This window comes from Palaemon carinicauda, chromosome 20 (genome assembly GCF_036898095.1).
Source record: "Palaemon carinicauda isolate YSFRI2023 chromosome 20, ASM3689809v2, whole genome shotgun sequence".
Lineage (NCBI taxonomy): Eukaryota > Metazoa > Arthropoda > Malacostraca > Decapoda > Palaemonidae > Palaemon > Palaemon carinicauda.
Window position 1 is genome coordinate 28,505,794 of NC_090744.1, and position 11,232 is coordinate 28,517,025.

Below are 11,232 nucleotides of genomic sequence, written 5' to 3' on the forward strand. Positions count from 1 at the left end.
CCATCACAGATGTCGTGAGAAATCTTTTCTCGGAAGAAGATATCACAATTGCATATGTCTCGTGCAAAGACTATATGCCCGACGGCATTCGGAATGATCGAAATGCAAAGAGCCTGACTTCTCAGAAGAAAATCTCTCTCATGTCAACATGGCTCAAAACCACAAGAAATGTTACCGTTTGCCTGGATGACCCATACACCCTACCTCCTGCCCAGCCACCTGACCTCAACATATTGACTGTACATAACATTGCAGTAAAAGCCTTGAAGTTATCAACCTCGCTGTCAAATAACACTGAAGATCTCTGTGCAATCCCTGATGCAATCGCTGCAATGAGGCAGCAAATTAGTGATACAGTGGGGCAGCAAATCAGTGATGCAATTGCAGCAATGAGGCAACAAATCAGTGAAACATAGGGTCACCAAATCAGTGATGCCATCGCTGCAATGAAGCAGCCAATCAATGATGCAATGACTCTGCAAATCAATGATGCAATGACTCTGCAAATCAATGATGCATTCGCTGCAATAGGGCTGCAAATCAATGAGATAACAAATAAAATTGGAGAGTTGAAGGGAAAATATAATAAGTTGAATGACCCCACGGGCCAACCCCAGTTAATTCATGAACAACCCTCGACCGACCCCACGCCCACCTTGGACCCACAAAACACCCTCTCTGGCCAGCTTGATACAGGGCCAAGGATTGTTACGAAGCAAACGCCAGTTTTGGATACCATCACTTCCCCCTCCCCATCGTTAGACAGAAGAGATTCAAGAGAAGTACCATCCACTCCCACCTCTCCCCCCTCGCCCCCTGCGACCGACTCATATGCCAGAGCGCTAATGTCAAATGCCCAAGAAGACGACGAGGGTTGGAAGACCCGACCCGACCGCAACCGCAGACAGGTCAGCCAGCATTCATATGGGAATATCTCCCCTCACCATCGCCTACAGAAGAGGTGCCACGTCATTGTCCACAACCTTCATTCCTCATTGACTGAAGAAGCCATCATGCTACATGTTAGGAAACTAACGAACGCTCATCTGAAAGTAATCTCCGCTCGATAACTCAACCTGCTGAAGCCCTGCTCTGCAATAATCCTAAGTGCCACAACGAACAGCATAAAACAAAACTAAAGGAATTTTGCGTAAATATAATAAATGCCTTACGGAACTCGGGCAGAGACACGTTTAGACTCTCCAGAGGTAACCATCGAAACATACCTGTTTGAAGTGATTCAATTAAAAACCTCTATGCACACTCTCGAGAAATGTTCCTTCTTTGGAGGAACGATGGTAGCCATAGGGAAGGTCCCCTTGCTCTACAGATGAGGCAAGCGAGAGCACAGTTCAAACTTGCTCTTCGTCAATGTCGTAGCAACGAAAATCAGCTCCGAGCCGATGCATTGTCTAGAAAATTGACCACCCATGACTTCCCCCATCTTTGAAAAGATATTAATTCACTAAACCCAAAGTCAAACAAATTATCCCAAAGAGTAGGGGATGCATTTGGCGAAGAATCCATTGCAAGAATGTGGGGGCATCACTTTAGCACCATCCTAAATTGTATAAATGACCAAAATACCCGGAATGAAGGGGATACTCTCATCAATGTCAATATGGAATTTCAATATAGTGACCGTATCTCTCCGAGTGACGTGTGCGAGGCTATCAAGAAATTACCTGGTAACAAGGCATCCGGCTGCGATGGCCTCCGGCCGAGGCTTTCAAATTCTGCCACCCTATAATTCATATCCTATTTGCTGCACTATTCATTGCCTGTATAATACACCAATATCTCCCCGAAACCCTTCTACTTGTCCACTTAATACCTCTCATAAAAAAACAGACTGAAGGGTGCGAGTGACCCAGGAAACTACCGCCCCATCGCCATCACAATTTCATCGAAAATATTTGAATCTCTTCCATTCCGTCGCCTGAATTTCTTTACATCCTCGGCCTCACCCGTCTAATTATGTTTTGTGGACGTGCGGACAGAGTAAACTATCTGAAACTTTTTGAAACTACGCAAAAGGGGAACTCCTCTATATCTCATCGGCATATTATACTGTTGGTTCTCAACACAGCAGTTCAGTGTCAAATGGGGCAATGTCCTATCTCAGCCATTCGGTTCATCTAACGGTCTTAGGCAATGAGGCATCCTCTCAACATATTTATTTAATGTTTACACAGATGATTTGAATATCAGACTGAATTCACTTCCCATTGGTTGTACGGTTAATGGCTTTACCATAAATAGCCTTTGCTACGCTGACGATATGGTCCTCATCTCCCCCTCTGCCCAAGGCCTACAACGTCTTATTGACACCTGCAACGCATACGCTAATGAACATGACATAATCTATAACGAATCGAAGACCCAGTGCATGTTTATCCTTTCTAGAGCGCTCCGTTTCGTAGAAGACCCACAAATTTTCCTCCAAAACCATCAGCTAGCATTTGTCAATGATTTTCCTTACCTAGGTCATATCATTAGGAAAGATTTAAAGGACACATCTGACGTTGAAAACAGGCGACGTAAATTGTGTTGTCTAGGGAACATGGTAACGAGAAGATTTGCCTTCTGCAGCCAAGATATAAAGAAAAACTCCTGTTTCAAACCTACTGCTATAACGTGTACGGCTGCTCGCTATGGGCAAACTATACGCGTGAATGGATGAGACGTATCACAGTCATTAACAATGATATCCTAAGACGCCTCACTAATATCCAGAGGGACCATTCAGCTTCGGCGATGTTTGTTGAAAATGGACTGGATAACCTAAAAACCATCATTCAACGCTCTATAGTAAGTCTCGCCTCCCTCCTACGATCTAGTGAAAATCCCCTAATTCAAAATGTGCTTGCAAGTGCAGCTAGAATAAAATCCAAAATGTGGGAAATCTGGAATAGGGAAGCGTCAGTGCAATGAATTGTATTTACTAATCTTTGTTAGTGCGGTTATGCCAAATCTTCATCAATAAATAACTTAGGTATAATACCCAGTAATGTTATGATAACGTGTTTTATTATGTTATATCTCTGTTGACTGGAAGTCCTGTATTTCCTTCACACCACCTGCTCTGTGACTAGATTTTTTTCCCCCGAGTTCTATCATTATCCAAGCAATTTTTGTTCCAACATAATTATCATTGTCATCGCCATCTCTCTCTCTCTCTCTCTCTCTCTCTCTCTCTCTCTCTCTCTCTCTCTCTCTCTCTCTCTCTCTCTCTCTCTCTCTCTCTTTGTTTGCTGATATGCATGTTATCATTATTTAGCGATAATTCTATTGTGATTTTATTACCCAGACCTTAGAACTCTGTGGTCAACCGGCTAATTGATGTTTGTACTGTATCACTGATATTATTGCATATCTCATCTTTTTTGCTGATATCAAAAGTGTAAGATCACTGTACCCCTATTGTAACTGTATCTGGCTTTTGCTGAAATAAAGATTATTATTATTATTATTATTATTATTATTATTATTATTATTATTATTATTATATGTAACTTTGAAATGCTATATTTTGTCTGATTTCGTGCGGAAGCGGCAGAATATGAATAGGTAATGATTGGCGTGTGAGTACGTTGTTATCCGTTTGTAGGGGTAAAATTCCCCATATTTTCTTTCCTCCCTTCGCTATGGGTAATTCTTCTGTGTCTTTGTTATGCTGCAAAAACTACATTATTGTGGCTTCTGCCAATAGACACTGGAGTTTATCAAATCCATCCGTTGCGTTCCAAACACTAAATGGTAGATGTGAATGCTGAAATATTCATGTGTTTAAAGGTTTAAAGGCCGCTCATGAATGGCAGAGGCAAGGGATAGTGACATTCTCCTATCAAGAAGGACAATATCCTTGAGACTGACCATATATACATATGATCAGCGCCCAAGCCTCCTCCCCAAACAAGCTACGACCAAGGAGGGCGAGGCACTGGCTACTGATGACTCGGCAGATAGATCTATAGGCTCCCCCAAACCCCTTATCCTTACCTCACAGGGATAGTGAGGTTGCAGCGACCAAAGAAACTAACGAATCTGAGCGGGACTCGAACCCCAGTCTGGCGATCACTAGACAAGACCGGTACCAACAGGCCACCATAACCCAATGATGTAATGAACTAAAGATAACCCAAAGGAGGTTAGTTAACTATCTCCAATGTTGGACATGTTTCATTACATCTATAATCATCTCTTCTAACTATATGGTGAAAGTAAATGAACGGCTGGAATACTGCATGTAAAAATAAGAACATTATAAAGACGCATCGTTATTTAGAACTAATCTGGAACGCCATTACAGTATTTTTTCCAGACAAGTGTCAATTCGTGCTCCTCAACATGATGTAGTTCCAGACATACTATGATAATTGGAGGTAATTTATCACTGGTACATAATTTATCAGAGAAACAAATAACTCTGTAGGGAAATTATATGTCCATCAATTTGTGTCATGTATTGAATATTCCCGACGTCTCCACACAGAAGCATTTATATCAAACATAGAGCAATTGAACATCTAGAAGCGTAAGGTGACCATTCCTCCAAGTGGGCGTGGCCTCTGCTTAAATAGGAAACAAAGATGTACTATAGTCAATTCTTTTTAGTGAGGCAGATTTGCACCAACTCGCAGGGGTGCCCTTTTAGCTCGGAAAAGTTTCCTGATCGCCGATTGGTTGGACAAGATAATTTTAACCAATCAGAGAGCAGGAAACTTTTCCGCGCTAAATGGGCACCGCTGCGAGTCAGTGCAAACGCGCCTCATTATAAAAAATTGAGTATAGTTTCATGTCGATTGCAAAATAGTATCTTCAGAATTTTCAGTATTTTTTTCCTGTAATTCTGCCACTAGATCAGCTCAGTAGGCTTTTACTGCAGCATTCAATTCCTTTTCGTTCTTGAAGTTCCTATGAATGAGCAATTTTGAAGAAAATAGTAAATTAATAAATGAATATGATTCATTTCACTTTGGACGAGATAAAGCCGAAACAGTAATGGGTATTTCCTTGGTCACGAAAATTATCCAGATTTTAATTGAATTATAATCCTGTAATTAGCAATCTTGCGCTACTTCAATCATATTTATTAAGTCTTATTCTTTTGAAGATTTCTAAGATAAAAATTGAAGTAATAGAAAATCTATTCAATTAACGTCCGTTCAATAACAGAAAATCTGTAATGTTCAATTAACGTTCATTCAATCACAGAAAATCTGTCATTTAAAATTAACGTTCATTCAGTAACAGAAAATCTGTAATCTTCAATTAACGTTCAGTCAGTAACAGAAAATCTGTAATGTTCAATTAACTTTCATTCAGTAGCAAAAAATCTGTAATTTTAAATTAACGTTCATTCAATAACAGAAAATCTGTAATCTTCAATTAACGTTCATTCAATAACAGAAAATCTGTAACGTTCATACAGTAACAGAAAATCTGTATTTTCGATTAATGTTCATTCAGTAACAGAAAATCTGTAATCTTCAATTAACGTTCATTCAATAACAGAAAATCTGTAATGTTCAATTAACGTTCAATCAGTAACAGAAAATCTGTATTTTCAATTACCGTTCATTCAATAACAGAAAATCTTTATTTTCGATAACGTTCATTCAAAAACAAAAAATCTGTATTTTCAATTAACGTTCATTCAATAACAGAAAATCTGTATTTTCAATTAACGTTCAATCAATACCATAAAATCTGTCATTTTCAATTAACGTTCATTCAGTAACAGAAATTCTGTAATTTCAATTAACGTTCATTCAATAACAGAAAATCTGTCATTTTCAATTAACGTTCATTCAGTAACAGAAAATCTGTAATTTCAATTAACGTTCATTCAATAACAGAAAACCTGTCATTTTCAATTAACGTTCATTCAGTAACAGAAAATCTATAATCTTCAATTAAAGTTCATTCAGTAACAGAAAATCTGTAATCTTCAATTAACGTTCATTCAGTAACAGAAAATCTGTCATTTTCAATTAATGTTCATTCAGTAACAGAAAATCTGTAATCTTCAATTAACGTTCATTCAATAACAGAAAATCTGTAATCTTCAATTAACGTTCATTCAATAACAGAAAATCTGTAATCTTCAATTAACGTTTATTCAATAACAGCAAATCTGTAATGTTCAATTAACGTTCAATCGGTGACAGAAAATCTGTATTTTCAATTAACGTTCAATCAATACCATAAAATCTGTCATTTTCAATTAACGTTCATTCAGTAACAGAAATTCTGTAATTTCAATTAACATTCATTCAATAACAGAAAATCTGTATTTTCAATAACGTTCATTCAAAAACAGAAAATCTGTATTTTCAATTAACGTTCATTCAATAACAGAAAATCTGTATTTTCAATTAACGTTCAATCAATAACAAAATCTGTCATTTTCAATTAACGTTCATTTAGTAACAGAAATTCTGTAATTTCAATCACCGTTCATTCAATAACAGAAAACCTGTCATTTTCCATTAACGTTCATTCAGTAACAGAAAATCTGTAATTTCAATTAACGTTCATTCAATAACAGAAAACCTGTAATTTTCAATTAACGTTCATTCAGTAACAGAAAATCTGTAATCTTCAATTAACATTCATTCAGTAACAGAAAATCTGTAATGTTCAATTATCGTTCATTCAGTAACATAAATTCTGTAATCTTCAATTAACATTCATTCAAAAACAGAAAATCTGTATTTTCAATTAACGTTCATTCAATAACATAAATTCTGTCATTTTCAAATAACGTTCATTCAGTAACAGAAAATCTGTAATGTTCAATTAACGTTCATTCAGTAACAGAAAATCTGTCATCTTCAAATAACGTTCATTCAGTAACAGAAAATCTGTCATCTTCAATTAACGTTCATTCAGTAACAGAAAATCTGTCATCTTCAAATAACGTTCATTCAGTAACAGAAAATCTGTCATCTTCAAATAACGTTCATTCAGTAACAGAAAATCTGTCATCTTCAATTAACGTTCATTCAGTAACAGAAAATCTGTAATCTTCAATTAACGTTCACTCAGTAACAGAAAATCTGTCATCTTCAATTAACATTCATTCAGTAACAGAAAAATCTGTAATGTTTAATTAACGTTCATTCAGTATCAGAAAATCTGTAATGTTTAATTAACGTTCATTCAATAACAGAAAATCTGTATTTTCAATTAACGTTCATTCAATAACAGAAAATCTGTCATTTTCAATTAACGTTCATTCAGTAACAGAAAATCTGTAATCTTCAATTAACGTTCATTCAGTAACAGAAAATCTGTAATGTTCAATTAACTTTCATTCAGTAGCAAAAAATCTGTAATTTTAAATTAACGTTTATTCCATAACAGAAAATCTGTAATGTTCAATTAACGTTCAATCAATAACAGAAAACCTGTCATTTTCAATTAACGTTCATTCAGTAACAGAAAATCTGTCATTTTTTAATTAACGTTCATTCAGTAACAGAAAATCTGTATTTTCACTTAACGTTGATTCAGTAACAGAAAATCTGTCATTTTCAATTAACGTTCATTCAGTAACAGAAAATCTGTCATTTTCAATTAACGTTCATTCAGTAAAAGAAAAATCTGTAATTTTCAATTAACGTTCATTCAATAACAGAAAATCTGTAATCTTCAATTAACGTTCATTCAGTAACAGAAAAATCTGTCATCTTCAATTAACGTTCATTCAGTAACAGAAAATGTCTGTAATCTTCAATTAACGTTCATTCAATCTGTAATCTTCAATTAACGTTCATTCAGTAACAGAAAATCTGTAATTTTCAATTAACGTTCATTCAGTAACAAAAAAATCTGTAATCTTCAATTAACGTTCATTCAGTAACAGAAAATGTCTGTAATCTTCAATTAACGTTCATTCAGCAACAGAAAATCTGTAATCTTCAATCAACGTTCATTCAATAACAGAAAATCTGTCACTTTCAATTAACGTTCATTCAGTAACAGAAAATCTGTATTTTCAATTAACGTTCATTCAAAAACAGAAAATCTGTATTTTCAATTAACGTTCATTCAAAAACAGAAAATCTGTATTTTCAATTAACGTTCATTCAAAAACAGAAAATCTGTATTTTCAATTAACGTTCATTCAATAACAGAAAATCTGTCATTTTCAATTAACGTTCATTCAATAACAGAAAATCTGTAATCTTCAATTAACGTTCATTCAATAACATAAAATCTGTCATTTTCAATTAACGTTCATTCAGTAACAGAAAATCTGTTCAATTAACGTTCATTCAGTAACAGAAAATCTGTAATCTTCAATTAACGTTCATTCAGTAACAGAAAATCTTTCATTTTCAATTAACGTTCATTCAGTAACAGAAAATCTGTCATTTTCAATTAATGTTCATTCTGTAACAGAAAAATCTGTAATTTTCAATTAACGTTCATTCAATAACAGAAAATCTGTAATCTTCAATTAACGTTCATACAGTAACAGAAAATCTGTCATTTTCAATTAACGTTCATTCAGTAACAGAAAAATCTGTAATTTCAATTAACGTTCATTCAGTAACAGAAAATCTGTAATCTTCAATTAACGTTCATACAGTAACAGAAAATCTGTCATTTTCAATTAACGTTCATTCAGTAACAGAAAATCTGTCATTTTCAATTAACGTTCATTCAGTAACAGAAAATCTGTAATCTTCAATTAACGTTCATACAGTAACAGAAAATCTGTCATTTTCAATTAAAGTTCATTCAGTAACAGGAAATCTGTATTTTCAATTAACGTTCATTCAATAACAGAAAATCTGTCATCTTCAATTAACGTTCATTTAGTAACAGAAAATCTGTAATCTTTAATTAACGTTCATTCAATAACAGAAAAATCTCTAATTTGAATTAACGTTCATTCAGTAACAGAAAATCTGTAATCTTCAATTAACGTTCATACAGTAACAGAAAATCTGTCATTTTCAATTATCGTTCAATCAGTAACAGAAATCTGTCATTTTCAATTAACGTTCATTCAATAACAGAAAATCTGTCATCTTCAATTAACGTTCATTCAGTAACAGAAAATCTGTCATTTTCAATTAACGTTCATTCAATAACAGAAAATCTGTCATCTTCAATTAACGTTCATTCAGTAACAGAAAAATCTCTAATTTGAATTAACATTCATTCAGTAACAGAAAATCTGTAATCTTCAATTAACGTTCATACAGTAACAGAAAATCTGTCATTTTCAATTAACGTTCATTCAGTAACAGAAAATCTGTCATTTTCAATTAACGTTCATTCAGTAACAGAAAATCTGTAATCTTCAATTAACGTTCATACAGTAACAGAAAATCTGTCATTTTCAATTAAAGTTCATTCAGTAACAGGAAATCTGTATTTTCAATTAACGTTCATTCAATAACAGAAAATCTGTCATCTTCAATTAACGTTCATTTAGTAACAGAAAATCTGTAATCTTTAATTAACGTTCATTCAATAACAGAAAAATCTCTAATTTGAATTAACGTTCATTCAGTAACAGAAAATCTGTAATCTTCAATTAACGTTCATACAGTAACAGAAAATCTGTCATTTTCAATTATCGTTCAATCAGTAACAGAAATCTGTCATTTTCAATTAACGTTCATTCAATAACAGAAAATCTGTCATCTTCAATTAACGTTCATTCAGTAACAGAAAATCTGTCATTTTCAATTAACGTTCATTCAATAACAGAAAATCTGTCATCTTCAATTAACGTTCATTCAGTAACAGAAAAATCTCTAATTTGAATTAACATTCATTCAGTAACAGAAAATCTGTAATCTTCAATTAACGTTCATACAGTAACAGAAAATCTGTCATTTTCAATTAACGTTCATTCAATAACAGAAAATCTGTCATCTTCAATTAACGTTCATTCAGTAACAGAAAATCTGTCATTTTCAATTAACGTTCATTCAGTAACAGAAAATCTGTAATCTTCAATTAACGTTCATACAGTAACAGAAAATCTGTCATTTTCAATTAAAGTTCATTCAGTAACAGGAAATCTGTATTTTCAATTAACGTTCATTCAATAACAGAAAATCTGTCATCTTCAATTAACGTTCATTTAGTAACAGAAAATCTGTAATCTTTAATTAACGTTCATTCAATAACAGAAAATCTGTCATCTTAAATTAACGTTCATTCAGTAACAGAAAATCTGTCATCTTCAATTAACGTTCATTCAGTAACAGAAAAATCTCTAATTTGAATTAACGTTCATTCAGTAACAGAAAATCTGTAATCTTCAATTAACGTTCATACAGTAACAGAAAATCTGTCATTTTCAATTAACGTTCATTCAGTAACAGAAAATCTGTCATTTTCAATTAACGTTCATTCAATAACAGAAAATCTGTCATCTTCAATTAACGTTCATTCAGTAACAGAAAATCTGTAATCTTCAATTAACGTTCATTCAGTAACAGAAAATCTGTCATCTTCAATTAACGTTCATTCAGTAACAGAAAATCTGTAATCTTCAATTAACGTTCATTCAGTAACAGAAAATCTGTCATCTTCAATTAACGTTGATTCAATAACAGAAAATCTGTAATCTTCAATTAACGTTCATTCAATAACAGAAAATCTGTAATCTTCAATTAACGTTCATTCAGTAACAGAAAATCTGTCATCTTCAATTAACGTTCATTCAATAACAGCAAATCTGTCATCTTCAATTAACGTGTTATTGGTTCTGCGAGGGGGATGTCATCCCTAAGGATAGATGCGCAGGATGTCCTACATGCTTGGTACCCTGGATTTTTTCATTGGCCTTCCTGACTGAAAGGCGCTTCTCTCAGCGAAGGATGATGAGGAAATCCGCCATCTGCGCTATAGCTGCTTCAGTTGTTTTTATATTTCATATTTTATATATTGTGACGTTGTTACTGTTTTTAGAATGATTTATTGTTAATTTGTTTTCATCATTTACTTATTTCCTTATTTTCTTTCTTCACTGGGGTATTTTTCCCTATTGGAAGCCTTGGGCTTATAGCATCTTGTTTTTTCCAACTAAGGTTGTAGCTTGGCTAGTAATAATAATAATAATAATAATAATAATAATAATAATAATAATAATAATAATAATAATAATAATAAAGGAAATATTTATTTTAATGTTGTTGCTGTTCTTAAAAGATTTTATTTTTCCTTGTTTCCTTTCCTCACTGAGCTATTTTCCCT